Below are 16853 nucleotides of genomic sequence, written 5' to 3'. Positions count from 1 at the left end.
GGAATTCATTGTGCATCATGAAATTTTGTGACTCCAGTGTGGATCTTGGGATTTTAGTGTGGATCCTTGATTCTTAGTGTAAATTCTGGTAAATCAGTGTGAATCCTGAGATTCCGATGTAGAACCTGGGGTGCCAGTGTGCTTCTTGGATTCTAGTGTGTATTCTGGGATTCCAGTATGGATCCACACTCGACCTCGGATTTCTGTATAGATCCTGAGAATCCAGTTTGGATTCTAGGATTTCAATGAGGATTCTGGTATTCCAGACTGGATGATGGGTATCCCGTGTGGATTCTGGTGTTTCAATCAAGATCCTAGGATTTTAGCGTGGATCCTAGGTTTCTTATTTGGATATTAGGATTCCAGTGTGGTGTGTTCTATTTCAGTGTGGATCCTGGGTCTCCACAGTACAGTCCGTTATTGTCGCTATTTGTCAGTGTGAATTCTTGGATTTCAGTTTTGATATTGGGACTCCAGTATGGGTACTAGATTTACAGTGTGAATCCTAGGGTTTCAGTGTAGATATTGGGTCACCAGTGGAGATTTTTAGTCTGCGTTGTAGATTCTTGATTCTTGAAGTTATGGAAGTACTGCGTAAATAGTAAGTGAATTGTTTAAAACACATTGGAACATTGGGATTCTTGAGAATATCCTATGGGAATCATCTGGGAATTCTGAGAAGATTCGGTGTGAGTTTAGAGGGGGTTCTGTGAGAGTTTTGTGGCAAACAATTGGAATAGTCTGTCTGTAAACTTAACGCAAAATACTGCAAAGTTGTGAAAATTCTATTGGAATTCCATGTTGGTTCTATCAGCCTCCTCGGAAAATTCCAATGAAAAATCTGTTGGTTTGCGGTGGATATACTTTGAGAATCCTGTGGAAATACGGTGGGAATCCTGTTGGATTTCCATTGGAAATCTTTGGGAAATCTTCAAGAGTCCTGTTAAAATAATATGGAAATAACTTGGGATCCTACTGAACCTCAGTGGAATTTTTACGGCAAAATATTACTATATTTGCAAGCATGTGACCCACTGTGTGGTGTAGAAAAAATGACCATTGATTTTCATTTAAATGATGGTTTTTGCATTCTCTTATCATAATGTGATACTCCAGAAGGAATCAGGTGATTTTGGGGAGATCCCCCAGTACCGGACACATAAGCCGGTAAATTCATAATTCAAAAACTATTTATTTCATACGGTCTTGATGCCTTTTCATGATAAATATTATCGCTTTTGTAGCGTACGTAATAAATTTGAAAATATAAATATGAATTTAGACATTGCATTTTGATGGTGCATATCATGTAACAAATGTAGCTGTCCGAAACTGGGGACAGGAGGTGCTAGATTGAAATTGTAGTTTGACCATATTTATTTCGAATATGGTACAAAATACATTTTCACTTTCAAATTATGATGGTTTTCCATTATTCCTGCGAGGGTTAAATTATTTTTTCATATTCAAAATCATTATTGAGTGAGTTCAAATTTAAGGCGATACGTCAACTTTTATCAATTATCAAACATCTCTGTTTTTCCCAAAAAGCGTGCATATTTCAAGGATGTGTTTTTCTATGCAACCATTTCTCTCTATAATAGCTTCTAATACACCATCCTGATTGGACCATGATTTCTCCATTTTCTACGGTGTCCGGTATTGGGTGCTGTCCGGTACTGGGGGAACTCCCCCTACTATGAATGTGAAAATATTCGAGCGTTAAGGGGTCACAACGCCGACTTCCTTATTTTTTTAATGCATTTTGAAGCATTATTGTGCTCTGCAAGATAAATCCACGTAATGCGATTATCTGAAAATGTTGATATACCGTCGCAGTGATAATGAAAATCATCAAATGTTTCAGATTTAGCAAATTTGAAACATTTGTGTCCTTGAAGGACGAAAAAATCCAAGCCTACTTGAAGTTTGACGTTGCGTTTGAATTGCGCGCATATCTTCTGCGCGTTACCGCCGCCGCTGTATCGAAGTCGAGTCTAGTACACGACACTGAAGACGGCCTTACAGTTGAGGTCGAAATACGCGTATCTGTCAAAGGATACAAACTCTAGTGGAATTAAATGGTATAGTACTAAATTCGGTTTTTTTCATTTATTTATCTGTGTGAATATACTAAAAAAAATCAACCTTTGAGCGCTATTTTCTCAATGTCTACTTTTGTCATATGGAACAGCCGTGGTCTCTATCCACTCGGATAAGAAAGGTTCCTTTCCATATGAGACAGTTATGCTTTTATGGGCAGCATATTTACTTCAAATATGCTGAAAATGAAATTTTCCGTAAAAACAAAGTTTTCTTCAAAAAACTACAAGAAAATTGTAAATTGAATAAAATCTATATTATATAATCACTCGTTATCTCAATTATGAACACTTCATGTTATATTTTGAAACTTGTAGAGATTTGTGTCGCGAAATTTGGCATCTGGCCCATAGTGCAGAGACAGAAGAAAAATTGAGCGAAGACGACAAATCACTCGCACATCAGCTCCAATTTGCACTATTTGCTTCGTTGCATGTTTTGTCGAAGTGGGACAAGAAGGCGGGGAAGAATATACGAACGGCTGCTGCAGTTTTTTGCTACTGCTACATCCGCTTCTACGAAGAATGAGAAATGAAGCTAATTTGCTAGAGATAAACGTTCGCTGCATTGAAACCCTATATCCAAAGGCAGACAATCGTTTAACTTGCCGTAAATTGTAGGCCTTTGGGCCATAAACAAAAAAAAAGAAGTGCAGTTACGATTTCACTAATTACCGATTCCTAACCCACTCGAACGAAATGCACTTGCCGCGCGCGGGCTGTCGATGCCCGAAAAAATTAAAAAGCGTTAACGGTCGAGTTTTTCCTCCTATCAAACACAATCGCTGCCGATCAAATCTTCCATGTGATAAGCCAACCAACCGGCGACCGATTGGAAGGCCTTTCCGGATCCCGACCGGAATCACCTAACAAGATTATAATACATTCACTATAAGGATGGCTAAGCCTAATATGTATTTGGTAACAGAATTATGTTTTTGGTAATAGAATTATAACAAAATTTGTTATTCCAACCCCGACTAGGATCACATAACAAGAATTTAACTCATTTCTATCAACAAATACCATAACTTGTTATAATTTTGTTGCCTAAACTGTTTTGTTTACAGCTTGTTATATTTTTTGTATCAGATATATAACAAATACATGTTCATTTTCAAAAATTCTTGAAACAAATTTTGTTATGTTTTAGTTACAATAATGATGGAATTTGTTATAATATCACCTTCTGTTACAATTTTCTGTTTTCTAGTTCGTAGGGAAGTAATGAAGCGTAACATAATATGTTATAAATTTGTTATATCTTTGGTACAATTAGAATAGCATTTGTTACGTTGTGGTGTGATTTAGGGGAGAATTTTTGTTATTTCAAATACTGATTTTTAACAACTGGTTAAATAAAAAAAATCATATCAAAATAACAAATTCTGCTACAATCCTGTTTCTCCCATCTGGTCGGGATGGCAGCCAAGCCACACGATGCGGTTTATAATTAGAGCACTGCGCATTAATTTTGGTTTCGTTTGGATTGGGCTGATGGCAGGCGTTGATTATAGCTCTATCAACTCGCGTCTCGTTCGATTTCTGCACTAAACTTGCCCGGGTGTGGATACTTTCGCCAATTGTGGTCATTTTGAGCGATTCAATCTAAACTCTTGATTGAATTTGGGCGGTAACTTGTTCGTTAGTTGATTGCCTCGGTGGATGTGGGTTAGGTTTATCGTTACAATTGGTATCACACCGAAATTGCCATGATCTCACGGAGTGATTTATGAGCCATTGAGAACTTCAACTTTTTTCCACACATCTAAAGACAATTGAAAGCTTAAGCTTTTGTAGCCATTCCTAGTTTCTTGACGTTTGGTAGATGCTAGGCGTTTCTCTCGGGGAGCGACCGGGCCCTGGAACCAGGTTTCTGGCCTCCAGTCAGCACAAGCGGAATCTGTTTAGCAGACGTTAAAGTTGAATCTCTTCATCATCTAGAGTGCCATCCGGCACATTAGGACTCAGGCCAGTGAGGTCTTAATTATGGTATACTGGCTGCATTCGTACCTGGACTGAATGTCGGAATACTATATTGTAACTTGGCGCAACAGAGCTGAGAGCCGTGCTATTCCAGCATGACAGGAGATAACAAGAACAATGCAGTGAATGTGGCGAATCCGTTCGCAAGAAGAGCTTTGCTGAGATCACTTACAACGATGACAGCAACACAACAACCATTCGCAACAGTAGCAAAATGAATAATTACAGTAACAGCTGTAGAAGCAACGACAAAAGACGCAGTACCACCTGAAATGTGTCCAGACAAGCTGAAGTTGAGAAACCAACATGTTAAGAAAGGTGTCTTGACGAAGGTAACTTTCCAGGAATATGGAATATGGATCATCCTGCTGTCAAAGCCAGGGAAGCCACTGGGAGATCCAGCCTCGTTTAGGCCCATTTGCTTGATGGATGCGTACGAAAAACTCAAATATATAACCATCGTTAACAGGATGATGAAGAGTACGGAGAGTATCGAGGCGAATCAACGGTAGACGCAATTCGAACAGTACTCGAGGGTGCCGAAAAGGTGTCGAAGCAGAAACGAAGGTGAGATTGATATTGGGTTTTGCACGAGTGTTTGGATTTCTGTGATAATTTTGACATCCCTCCAAGCATGATTTCGCTGCAACATTTTCCCCCAATTAGACTCAACGATTATCACAGTACGATTTATTGCGAAGTAATCACACAATCGCGCACAGCAAGATCTGTTGAACTAGGTAAGCCAACAGGGCAACTGTCAAAAACAACCTATCTTATGACAGACCTTGCGTGTATACATTTGCACTGCGAAATTGTATGCGAGATTCAACTGTGATAATAAGAAATTTGGGGTGAGTCTAAATGGGTGCAAAAGTCGCAATACTGCGCCATGGTTACGATAGATATGGAAAACGCATTCAACAGCGCCAGCTGGGAGGCCATTGCCGCAGCACTGCACAGAATATAGGTTCTCAACTATCTGTGCAAGATCATGAAGAGCTACTTCCAGAGCAGAATCTTAGTGTACGAAGAATGAATGAAAGGCAGAAGTCAATGCAAGTAACAGCGGGCGTCCCTCAAGGTTCTATTCTAGGTCCAACTCTTTCGAGAAGGCAATGAACGCAATACGAAGAATCATGCTAAACTTAGGCGGTCCAAGCAGCAATACGAGACGTCTGCTAGCTAACGTCTCGTCGTCGATACTGAGGTATGGAGTTCCTGCTTAGAGCAAGGCACTAGAAACAAAGCGGAACCGCGAAAAACTGAACAGAGTATTTCGCGAGTGCGTATATAACCATATCGTCAGTTGCTGTATGCGTTATAGGCAGTGTGATCTCTTTTGCATCACTTTGGCGGAGGATATCGAGTGATACCAACGAAGAGACGTCAGAAACGTACGGAAGATGGTCAGAGTCGGATCTATAGCGAGGTGGCACCATGAGTGGGACTGCGCGGAGCAAGGGAGATGGACCCACCGATTCATCCCAAATCTGTCGATGTAGATGAATAGGAAACATGGAGAGGTGAACTTCTTCCTGACACAGTTCCCATCAGGTCATGAATGTTTCAGAAATTATCTCCATGGATTCGGGCGAGCAGAGTCGCCACATTGCCCAAACATTAAGAAGACTGCGCAAACTGTAGTTTTTGACTGTTCAAGAATCGTGGAAGTGCGAAACGAAATGCTCGGAAGCAGAGACGTAGATTTAAACCCCGACAACATCTTGCAGAAAATGTGTCAACTCTAGGGTTTTGGTACCGGTAGTACCGGTACCGAAAGTACCGGTAATACCGACCAATTTTAGGTACCGAAATACCGGTACTGGAAGGCATTGAGTACCGGTATTTTCGGTACTGAAGAAAAATCAAATTACTTCAAAATAATAAATTATTCAATAAATTTCTTAAAAAAATAACGGTTGTTAAATTTGGTTAAGTTGGTGTCAGCGAACTTTTATGATCGATTAAGCAACGTAATGCATAAAGACTTATTATAATTATGAATTATGAGTACCATGGATGGTTTAAATTCCAAAGACAAAATGAAGATCATCATGTCCCTTGCAGTCCGAAATTTTATGGCATCTGAAGCAATAGATCATCCTCTAGAATGCTGTAAAAAATGACATAATTGAGTACTAACTGTTGTACTAGAAGTTGTACTAGTATGTCTTTATTTCGTCTTTGTATAGACTTTAGAATAAAGTGACCAGACGTCCCGAGTTTCACGGGAAATCGCAATTTTCAACATGATATTACAGCGTCAAATCTATTTTTTTACTGAAATAAGCATTTAGATCATGATTTGGGCCTAAAATGATTGTAGAATATATATCCATTACATAAAACGTTTGATCGGGAACGAGTTCTGACAGGGCGTCCCGCGTTTCGCACTTTCATTGTTTTTATTTTGTTGAGAAACAAAAAGTATATTGGAATACCTTGTACCTTTTAATTCTGCCTTAATTCCTTATCTTTGACAGATACGTGTATTTCGACTACAAGGAGTGGTAGTGTCAATTACTCATATCCACGTAGTCCATGAATGGAGAAAGAGGTTTCTCTGTGTCTAAAAGTTTTGTTATAAAAATACGCACACGCATGACAGTTGAGCATTGAACTTTGAATATGCTTTGCATTATAAAATCCTACATTATGGATTAGAAGCAGGATTAAAATCATGAAAATAGATCGTAAATTATTCAATTCGAACGATTTTTTGCATCACATACAATATTACACAATACATCTGCAAGTTTTTCGATATTTCGTGGAAAACGGTCAACTATTGAGGGTTATAGGTATATTTTCTTCTTTCATGAGTTCAAAAGTTGAAATGGTTTATGCGATGTGTTTTATATAAAAATGAAAAATTAGTTGATAAATATTTATCATCAACAAACTTGTGTATCTACATAAATAAAAATGGAGTGGTGTTTGTATGTCACGAAATGGCTCACGAACGGGCCAACGAATATGAAGGATTCTTTCTTCGTTTTCTTCGTCAAGGGTTCCGACGTGTTTACGTGTATAAAAATCCCAGAATATTCACCGGGAAAGTTAAAAAAAACGAGAGTGCCCGAAACTGTCATTTTGTACCACTAGTTCTTAATAATTCCCAATACTGTCTGCTTTATATTTATTACAAAATATTTTCCAGTACCGGTATTTTACCGGTACTACCGGTACTGAGTGTTTCAGTACCGTAGTACCGGTACTCATCAAAAGGGGTCGGTACTAGGAACCCTAGTCAACTCGTAAGTACGTGGCGAGCAGTGAACAGAGCGATAACGCAAATCCTGTCGTCGCTGCAACAGAAATGGCGAGAAGACCAGAGGTGTCGGGCTGCGATCGGAGTGGGCTAGATCCGTCGGAACCACAGCCTCGAAGTAAGAACAACGCGTAACGTTACCGGTTTCGGGACATATTCCTCCGTCAGGGAACTCTCCGTTGGAATAGGCTAGTTGAAAAATGTATTACATTTTCTTTTGGACAGCACATGGGGATTTTTTTTATTTCCGTACAAAGGGTCTCAGATTTTCATGAAACTTTTTCCACAAGCAGGGCTCATCAATATATAAATAAAAAAAAATTGAGAAAAATTCAGGGTCGCTTATTTTCCCAGAAAACTCAGTTGGATTTTTTTTGTTTTCCTCTGACACTACTTACTTTGAAAAATCATAACTCAAGAACGAAGCATCGTAGAAACAAAGTTTTTTTAATGAAAATGAAAGCAAATTTTCTCAGGAATAAAAAAAAATATTAATTGGAAAAAGTTTTCCACAAAAGTTTCCACCCTTGAGAAAATTTGTAAAGAAAAGCCGGAAAAACTATGCTCCAACTCGTTGAAAATTTTCAAAAAAATATTTGTGAGAAGATAATTTCATCCCAACTAACAATTTTAGCGCTATAAGCCAAGATTATTTGTTTTGTGCTGTATAACAGTTGAATTGAAGCAGCGAACGCAGCAAAAAATGAAAGCTGTCAAAATAGAACGATTAGCGTTAATACAGCTGTACGCAAACGTTTTGCAGCTACAAATCTTAGCTGAATAAATTTCTTCAGTTATCGCTTCTGCTGCTTTCACTAAGCTGTAACTCAACACCGTAAAAGATGGCAACCTAATGATGTGGAATAAAACTTGCCATCATTAATCCGGCTGCTTCTATACAATATGATTTGTTATGCTGCTCAATATATAATTAAGAAGCGCTTTGTCGTCAGTTACACAGCGAGCATACAGCAGTAAGCTGTAAACAGCAATTTCTGGCGCATCTACTCAATTTGTTGGATGTAAACATTGCGTTTGACGTTTCGCACCCTTTTACAGCCTGATGAAGTGGTGTAAGCGTGGTTATGACATCTTTTACGATCATTATAAAATATTGTGTGAACCGTTTTCGCTGTAGAACAAAACGGTGTGTTTTCTTTGCCTTTCGATATAGACTGTGGTGGCAACAAGGACAGCGTCGAGACTTGTGGGTGCAGAGATCGTGAGTTCGATTCCTAGCGGTGGCAGGTGACGTTGGGAACATTAAATTCAGATACTTTATGATATGAATTCCGGAAGCTGTGAAACAGCTTGAAAATAATATTTAATCAATAATACAGCGAAGCTGTATAAAAATTATTCAAAAGATGTGGAATGGTTGAGAAAGCGCCTTCCGAAGATGTTACACAGCTACTTGTCGTATAACTGTCGAGATGGAGCAATGATCAGTATGAATAAGAGCTGCCAACACAGCTTAAAAGTAGCTGAGTAGATTCGCTAGATTTGTTGGTAAAAGAATCGCATAGAAGCTTTCGTTCGTATGTACAGCGCCTTTACTCAGCATAAAGCCGTATAAAGAGGGCCTAGAGAATGTTACATTTGCACTAAATGTTAGTTGGGATCAGCTTTAATCGCTAAAATTTTTGAAATGTACTTTTTTCGTTTTTGAGTTATGGCCAATTTTGTAAAAATGTGCAAATGTGCCATTTTGAGCTTTTTCTTTGAAAAATCATAACTCAAGAAAGAAGCATCGTAGAAACAAAGTTTTTTTAAGAAAATGAAAGCAAATTTTCTCAGAAATAAAAATAAATATTAACTGGAAAAAGTTTTCTACAAAATTTTTCACCGTTGAAAAAATCGTTAAGAAAAACCGGAAAAACTATGTTCCAATTAGTGGAAAACTTTCAAAAATATATTTTTCATAAGCTTTAATCGCTGAAATTTTTGAAATAGTACATGCCGATACCATCACAAGGACCTTTTCCATGTGAGGTTGGGAAAAAGTGCCATTCTGCTTTAATTTTAAAATCATTTTTATGGTTGCTTACATTTTTGAAATTTGACATTAAGCGAATGGCTAGAGATGCTAGTATTAGAAAGTCAACAGAAATTAATAACGCCAAACAATTTTTCAACTGGGCTGTGTCGCAAAAGGGGAAAGACCAATTTAAAAAAAAATGGGAACTTATCTATGCAACTGAAAATGACTATTCAGAGGCTGAAAAATTTCTTCAGGAAAGATTTTCTAACCTTGTTCCAATTCCTGGAACAAAAAATATCATTCATTAAAACCAAAAGACGAACGAAGCATTTTTGGTAGTGAATTCTCAGATACACATGAAAACCAAGAAAATACAACATGCTTTGTTCTTAACAATACAAAGAAACGAAAATCTTCTGGTGTTAGCAACCAAAGACCCGGAAAAATCTTCCCGGTTGAAAAAATAGATAGTATTAAAATGAAAATGTAAGTTATATACTGAATAATTGAATAAATCAAATTAAAAAAAAATAATAATCTTATTTGTTCCATAGAAAAGAAAAAATCCCTTTTCAGTGTAATGAAAAATTGAGGCAGAAACAGTTTTTTTTTTCAGTTTTTCTAAGCGGTGTAATTTTTTCATGAAAAATATCATCCATTCCGATTTATACTTCATTAAAACAAATCCCATATCTTTTTTTCAGATGTTTTAGAAAATTTGCAATTGCTTTGATAAAAAATCTTTGTTTTTCCGATGCTTCGATTGAAATATGGGTTTTCAAAGAAAAGGCTTATATGGTCATTTTCCACAAAATTGGCCATAACTCAAAAACGAAAAAAGAGTACATTTCAAAAATTTCAGCGATTAAAGTTTATGAAATTATCTTCTCAAAAATATTTTTTTGAAAATTTTTCACGAGTTGGAGCATAGTTTTTCCGGATTTTCTTTACGAATTTTCTCAACGGAGGAAAATTGCGTGGAAAACTTTTTCCAGTTAATATTTATTTTTATTCCTGAGAAAATTTGCTTTCATTTTCATAATAAACTTTGTTTCTATGATGCTTCGTTCTTGAGTTATGATTTTTCAAAGCAAGTAGTGTCAGGGGAAAACAAAAAATTTCCAACTGAGTTTTCCGGGAAAATAGGCGACCTTGAATTTTTCTCAATTTTTTTTTATTCATATATTGATGAGCCCTGCCTGTGGAAAAAGTTTCATAAAAATCTGAGACCTTTCGGCCCAAACCCGTACGGAAATAAAAAAAAAATCCCCACATATGAGACCACATTGGAACACATCTCAAGAAATATTAAGCGAACCAAAAAATGTTCCACAATGTACAGCGGTTCCGTTCGATTGTTTTCATTTTTGTCTAAATTTAAGATTTGAATTAACTCAAGAGTTTGTTTAAGAAAAGGTCGGAATTTCCAGCTTAGCAAATTTGAAGTTACTTCCTAGCTGAGGTGAAATCAAGCGTCAATCAATCAGAGATCAATCTGACCACTAAGGACTGTTCATTTTATAAAGTGGACACTTTGTTTATGCTATATCTTTTTTAATTATTGATAAAATCTTAATCGGTTTTCTGTGCATCGGTTAACTATTATTCTACAATGCTATGAAAATATAAGATCTTAGAAAATGCTTTTGGTTAAAGAGCTAAAAAGTTTTTCCAAATACTCCAAAAACTACAACGAACAGCTTTGTATCTTTCTATCCTTCACTATTCTACTAAAGGTATAGCTAAAAATAATCAATTATTATGTTTCACCATTCCCTGACATTAAGTAACTTAAGTGATTTATTCATTTATGGCCATATTTGCCGATACACCATCCTTTTACTCCCAGCAAAAGAGAAAAGTAAAAAGAATGTTCAAAAGTAGTTTAGATTACTAAAGAAACTATATTTGTATAAACTAGAGCTGAACCGTGAGTTTGAACCGCAGTCTTAAGTATACATTTTACTCTTTATGGTCGTTTTACTAAAAAATCTCATACTTTTAAAATCATGTACGCATATTTATCGATCCATATATGGTATATGTTGAAATTATTAGTCCAAAACTTCAAATCAAGCTTTCTTGAGATTCCTCTTAGGGATTTTTTTTCAAAGCTGGCCCAGCGACGCAGAATGACCTCAGGAATCGAGCCCTATACTCAGATTTGATGGACAATTTTTTTACATAATAACGGTCAGTCGGGGCACCGTGACCAAGCTTAACAATTGTGTATGGAAAATTAGACAACGCGTACTGTATTGAGTATAGAACTATATATTTGTTCATTTGATTTCAATATATTTTTTTGATGATAAAACTCTATAATTCTGTAAGTCTGCTGTTCCATGAACAACGAGTTATGAAGAATTGAATGTCTATCGCGTTGAAAGCTCGAGTTAGCAGCGGTTACGCATGTAGATCTTTAAAATGTTTAAACGTGACTTAACGGAAGATTCACCATAGAATCAATTCAGGTATATTCTGTTTCTAGGAATAAACTATTTCAATTAAATGAAGGAGAGTAGCTGTAGTAGGCCTTGACAAGGCAAGAAGCTGTTTTTTCTGCGTCTGACAGTTTTTCCTCGTTTCAGGAGAGAAATTTTTTTAAGGATTTCAAGAAAAGTCGAATTTGGATCGTACAATTTTTGATGGAAAGTGGCTGTGCAAGTTTGAGGCGCTGGAGGCTTCCGTGACGTCCGTTGTGTGATTTTCAGGAGATTTATTCAAGATTTCTGAAACCTACGATACTGAGACGATTTTCTGCGGAATTCTAATTGGCGGATTTGCAGTTAACGTCGATTATGTCAAACCAATCTTCAAACTGGATTAAAGCGGTGAGTTCGTTTCATGCTTGTGAAAACACACATTTATATCGTGGAAATGTTTCATTTATTTGTTTAAAAACTATGGATGGTTCGTCACTTCAAGTGTCGGCATAAGGCTTTGTTACTGTTTTATAAAACAAAATTGATCTACACGTACATATTCTTTTATTTATTTGGCGCAATTACTAAAAAATAACCTTTGGATAGTTCGATATTAAAATTGTCGACGCACTGATAGATATTTTATTTTAGTTCGAGGCTACATGAATCGCATCACTTACCAAGGTGAATCCTGATCATGTAGCTTTTGATCCCTCCCACTAACAAAACTCCTTCCTGTGAAAACCATGGAGATGCAGAGGTGATCTCGGTCTCTAGTAGCAATGGATGTCACACCAACATTCCTTCCCATCCCCGATGACCGTAAGGACGTGGCCGGCGCCGTTATTGACATTAATGAGCTTGGAGTCCTTGAAATTGTACATTGAAGATGGTATGCTACTCCCAAGCTACATCTGTTGGTTCCCTGTACAATTTTGATTATTCCAGTCAATCACGGAGTAGCAACTACGAATTGTACGGTCATCAATGCTTATGCTTATGCTTATAAACTATTTCAATTAAATGAAGCTTGTGGGTCTTATGTATTATATCTCCTGAACTTATAAGATTGTTTGAATAATATGCGTGACCCAATGTTCTATACGCATAATAACGGAATTACTCATAAGTTTATAAAACAAATGATTACTATATATTTCAAATACAGTTTTTCATGGATCACATATCAGACTATTTTAAATCTTAAGAGGTTTATATGTTACTGAATGAAGTCCTACGTTTTACGAACTGATCAATTAACAAACCCTTGATCTAGTTCTTAAATTGAGGCTCTTTTAATACGTTCATCGTTTATCAATTAAAACCAAAATGCCCCGAAAACATAATACCCCAAAACTCAACAGGAAATTTACTTTTGTCTTGATCGAACTTATTTTTTCCCTAGCTTTGATGCCTAACTTCATTACCATTTTCGTACCATTTCTCCGCATGGCCCAATCAATCTTCCGTTCCGAGCTTTTCTTTTTGCGATTTAACTCCGCAATCTCGGTTCACCTGCCTCTCCCTTTCCTGCCGTAGGTATATGAATCAATCAACAAAAAAAAGTTGAATTGTTCCGCCGACGAAAAATCTCCGATTGGCTTGTTTTTGTTTCACAGCTTTAGTGCTCTGCGCAAAGGTCACCCATTTATATAGGCACCGCATCTCTCCCGGATTCGGACCGCGGGAAGGCCAAAGGCAGTTCCCACCGCGAGTTCGATAAATCAATAAAACGGCAGTAAAACTTTTCCATATATAACATTCATCATCGTCGTCGTCGTCTTCGTCGGTCGGACGGAGCACTAGCAATTGGGCAGAAAAAAACGTGGAATTGAAAATGATGGAAGTGGACTAGGTATATAGCTGGTGAAGCTTGCGACCAGGGCAATTCCGTGGCTCGTAAGTTCACGCCAGTTCAAGCTGATGAAAGAACTTTTCCTTCACTGGTCGACCAATACGGGATCAGAATCAGTCCAACTGGAAGCGGATAATAATGTGTTGATGATGCTCCTGGATTCTGAGGAACAGGAGAGGTTCCATACATATGAATAACGAATATATATCTAGAGTCCCAGAGGGGCTTCCTTAGTCTAGTGGCAAAATTCGCGATTCTACAAAGCAAATACATGCTGAAAGTGTCTAGATTAGATTCAGACTCGATCCAAGATCTTTTCGTAATGGACTTTCCTGGACATATAATATCATCGTACCTACCACACGATATACGACTACAAAAATGACAACTTTGTGGAATTGCTCATTAAATCTTAAGCTGAAAAGCAGACTCTGTCCCAGCTGGGACGTAATGCGAAGAGGAATAAGAAGAAGATCTAGAGGGCCTGAGTGTGGGATTCATCTGCCATGTAGGAAGTTTATTTTTATTTTCTTCATTGGTCTTCCTATCCCATGACTTATACTGGTTCTTTCCGTTTCCTTCCACAGTCTGATATGGTATTCATTGGTCACAGAATGCTAGCAATGCTTCCGAAGTGTGAGCTTGCTATTGAATTGGAGCAGAGCTGCATAGTTGTAGATGTAAGTAGCACAAGCAACACCATGCTATTGGATTTATCTTCAAGCAGCTAGGCAGCAAGACATTTGGTGTTTAAATGGGATATGTCAGTATTTCTTACGGCAAAATATGGCTTAAAGTAGTTCTGAGCAGGGAAATTAACTTGTTTAACTTGATTAACTGTTACGAAATTATTTTATTTTTTTTGTCATCATTTACTTCCTTTTAAAAAAAGAGAGATTTAAAACTGTCGCTATAAGTGACAACGATCAAAAATGGTGCTTCTCCGGATTGCGCACTACCTTCCAAAAGTTAAATGGCTAATGTTGAAATTTGCTTCAAAATGAGCGATCAATTCGATGCTTTAGACATGTTTTCCAACTCTTCAGTTCAAGTAAAGAGATAAAGAGTAAATAGATCTTGAACTCCATTTGGGGGATCAAGGTCACAAGGAAAACAGACTTCTGCGTTTTGTCGGAAACTTTTAAAGATCACGAACTACTTCTCAAATATCTTGAAGAGAAGAAGCACACATGATTTACTTATGAAGACAAAACTGAACGTTTGTTCAAGGTCGTCTGAAAAGGTCTCTCAATTAGTCACCTGAAGAGATCGAAAATGCAATAAATGATTTTCCTCAGCCCAAGTAGGTAAAGTTATGAAAAAGAAAACTCAATCTGGCATTCATCGGAAAGGGCTTTCTCAAGAATATTATATAGTTCATTTGAAAAATAAAATGATCTGAATAATATAAAGCTTTAGAAAAAGCAAAATTTGTGTTCGATGTCCGTATGACATGGGAACATTTCCAAAAACCTGGAGGAAATTTCCAGAATCCCACTCGCCTGGATGATAAATACATGATTTGCGGAGATTTTTATCACGCTAAGGACGTTCCTGTGAAGGAAGATACCAAAAAGTTTGTAATTTTGGGATTGACTTCGCGCAAACGAATTGTTGAAGCTCGTACCAGGCAGATGAAGAGCAACGTTTTTCGTAGCCGGAATTCCCCAAGCAGAATTTCCAACGATTTTCATTTTTCAGTTAGCGATCGATTGCTCAATAATCATACCCATGAGGAAAATTGAAATGAGCATTATTATCATTCACAAGTTAATTTTCTTACTTCGGCTAACCGTTCGAATACCTGAGATAACTCCTTTGCCAATGTAGTCGCAGATAATTTCAGTTCCTCCCCTTTTCATTCTACTCCTGCTTAAGCCGCCGGAAGTAACTTCTATTCCGTCTCTTCATCAACGGAAAAAGCCAACCGAAAATCATCAGAAAATTTACTTACTTCAAGTAACATCTTCTTCTTTTTTCTGGTGTTACGTCCCCACTTGGACAGAGCCTGCTTCTCAGCTTAGTGTTCTTATGAGCACTTCCACAGTTATTAACTGAGAGCTTACTATGCCAATGACCATTTTTGCATGCGTATATCGTGTGGCAGATACAGAGCCGTAGCGTGGCCTCATGGCGCCCTTGGCGAACCGCGATTTGAGCGCCCCTTGTTCAAAGTACTTTATTTTTTTTTGCAGGTTCACGTAAAATTTCAGAAAATTATTAAGGATTATTTTCAAAATTATAGAGTGTTTCCTGTAATTATTGCTCATCAAAATTCTCACAAATAGCATGATAAAACTCAAACAATACTGTAAGGCTATAAGGCTACTGATAAGGCTTGTGCAAGATCTTTCAAATCTTTTATACATGTGAATTGTCTGAACATCCTCAGATTTTAAAAAAAAAATTCAATGAAATTACTGTTTATATGGTTAGAGACGAATTTGAAGACACTACTTCATTAATTCTCTAAAAATTTTCATTACAATATCTTGTTGACTTAAAAAACGAGGATCAGTTGCAGCATATATTCAAAAAAGTACTCGATAAATTCTGTTTATAATCCAGAAGTTGTCGAATACTTTTGCCTTGAATTATACCAGAATAATTTTCAAGAATTTATTTCAAAGTTGCATTATAAATTTGTATGAAAGAGTTTAAAGTTTTCACAATAAATTTATGTAAAATAGTTAAAGATTTTATTTACAGGAAATACTCAAAGAGACCAAACGAAGCTTCATTAAAATATAGTAAAAGAGTCAATCAATGAAATCGATGATACAGATTCAAACATTTATCAGTCAGTTCGGAGCATTTTTTTGGAGAAATAAACAAATCTGTTGTTACAAAAATACTCTATTCCACTTTTTTTTCACTTTTACCCTTTTTTTTCAATGTTATATAATTATCTGATAATCCTTTTAGGGATACTGTGATAATTGCGCGCAGGATTGAATCAAATTTTTCGATGAGACTTTGTGTAAATCTGGCTTGAGGTTTTGTGAGAACACCATTAATCACACCGAAGATTTTTTTTTAATTTTCTTTCTGGAACCTACCTACAGTGAAACCTCCATGAGTCGATATTGAAGGGACCATCGACTCATGGAAATATCGAGTCATGGAACAGCAATTCTTTGGAAACCTGCTTCTAGGGACCATCATAGTAACCATGAAATTATGTTTCTAGTATGGTTCCATGAGTCGATATCGAGTCATGGAACATCGA

The sequence above is a fragment of the Aedes aegypti genome, chromosome 3 (genome assembly GCF_002204515.2).
Source record: "Aedes aegypti strain LVP_AGWG chromosome 3, AaegL5.0 Primary Assembly, whole genome shotgun sequence".
Taxonomy (NCBI): Eukaryota; Metazoa; Arthropoda; class Insecta; order Diptera; family Culicidae; genus Aedes; species Aedes aegypti.
This window is presented reverse-complemented; position numbering follows the sequence as displayed.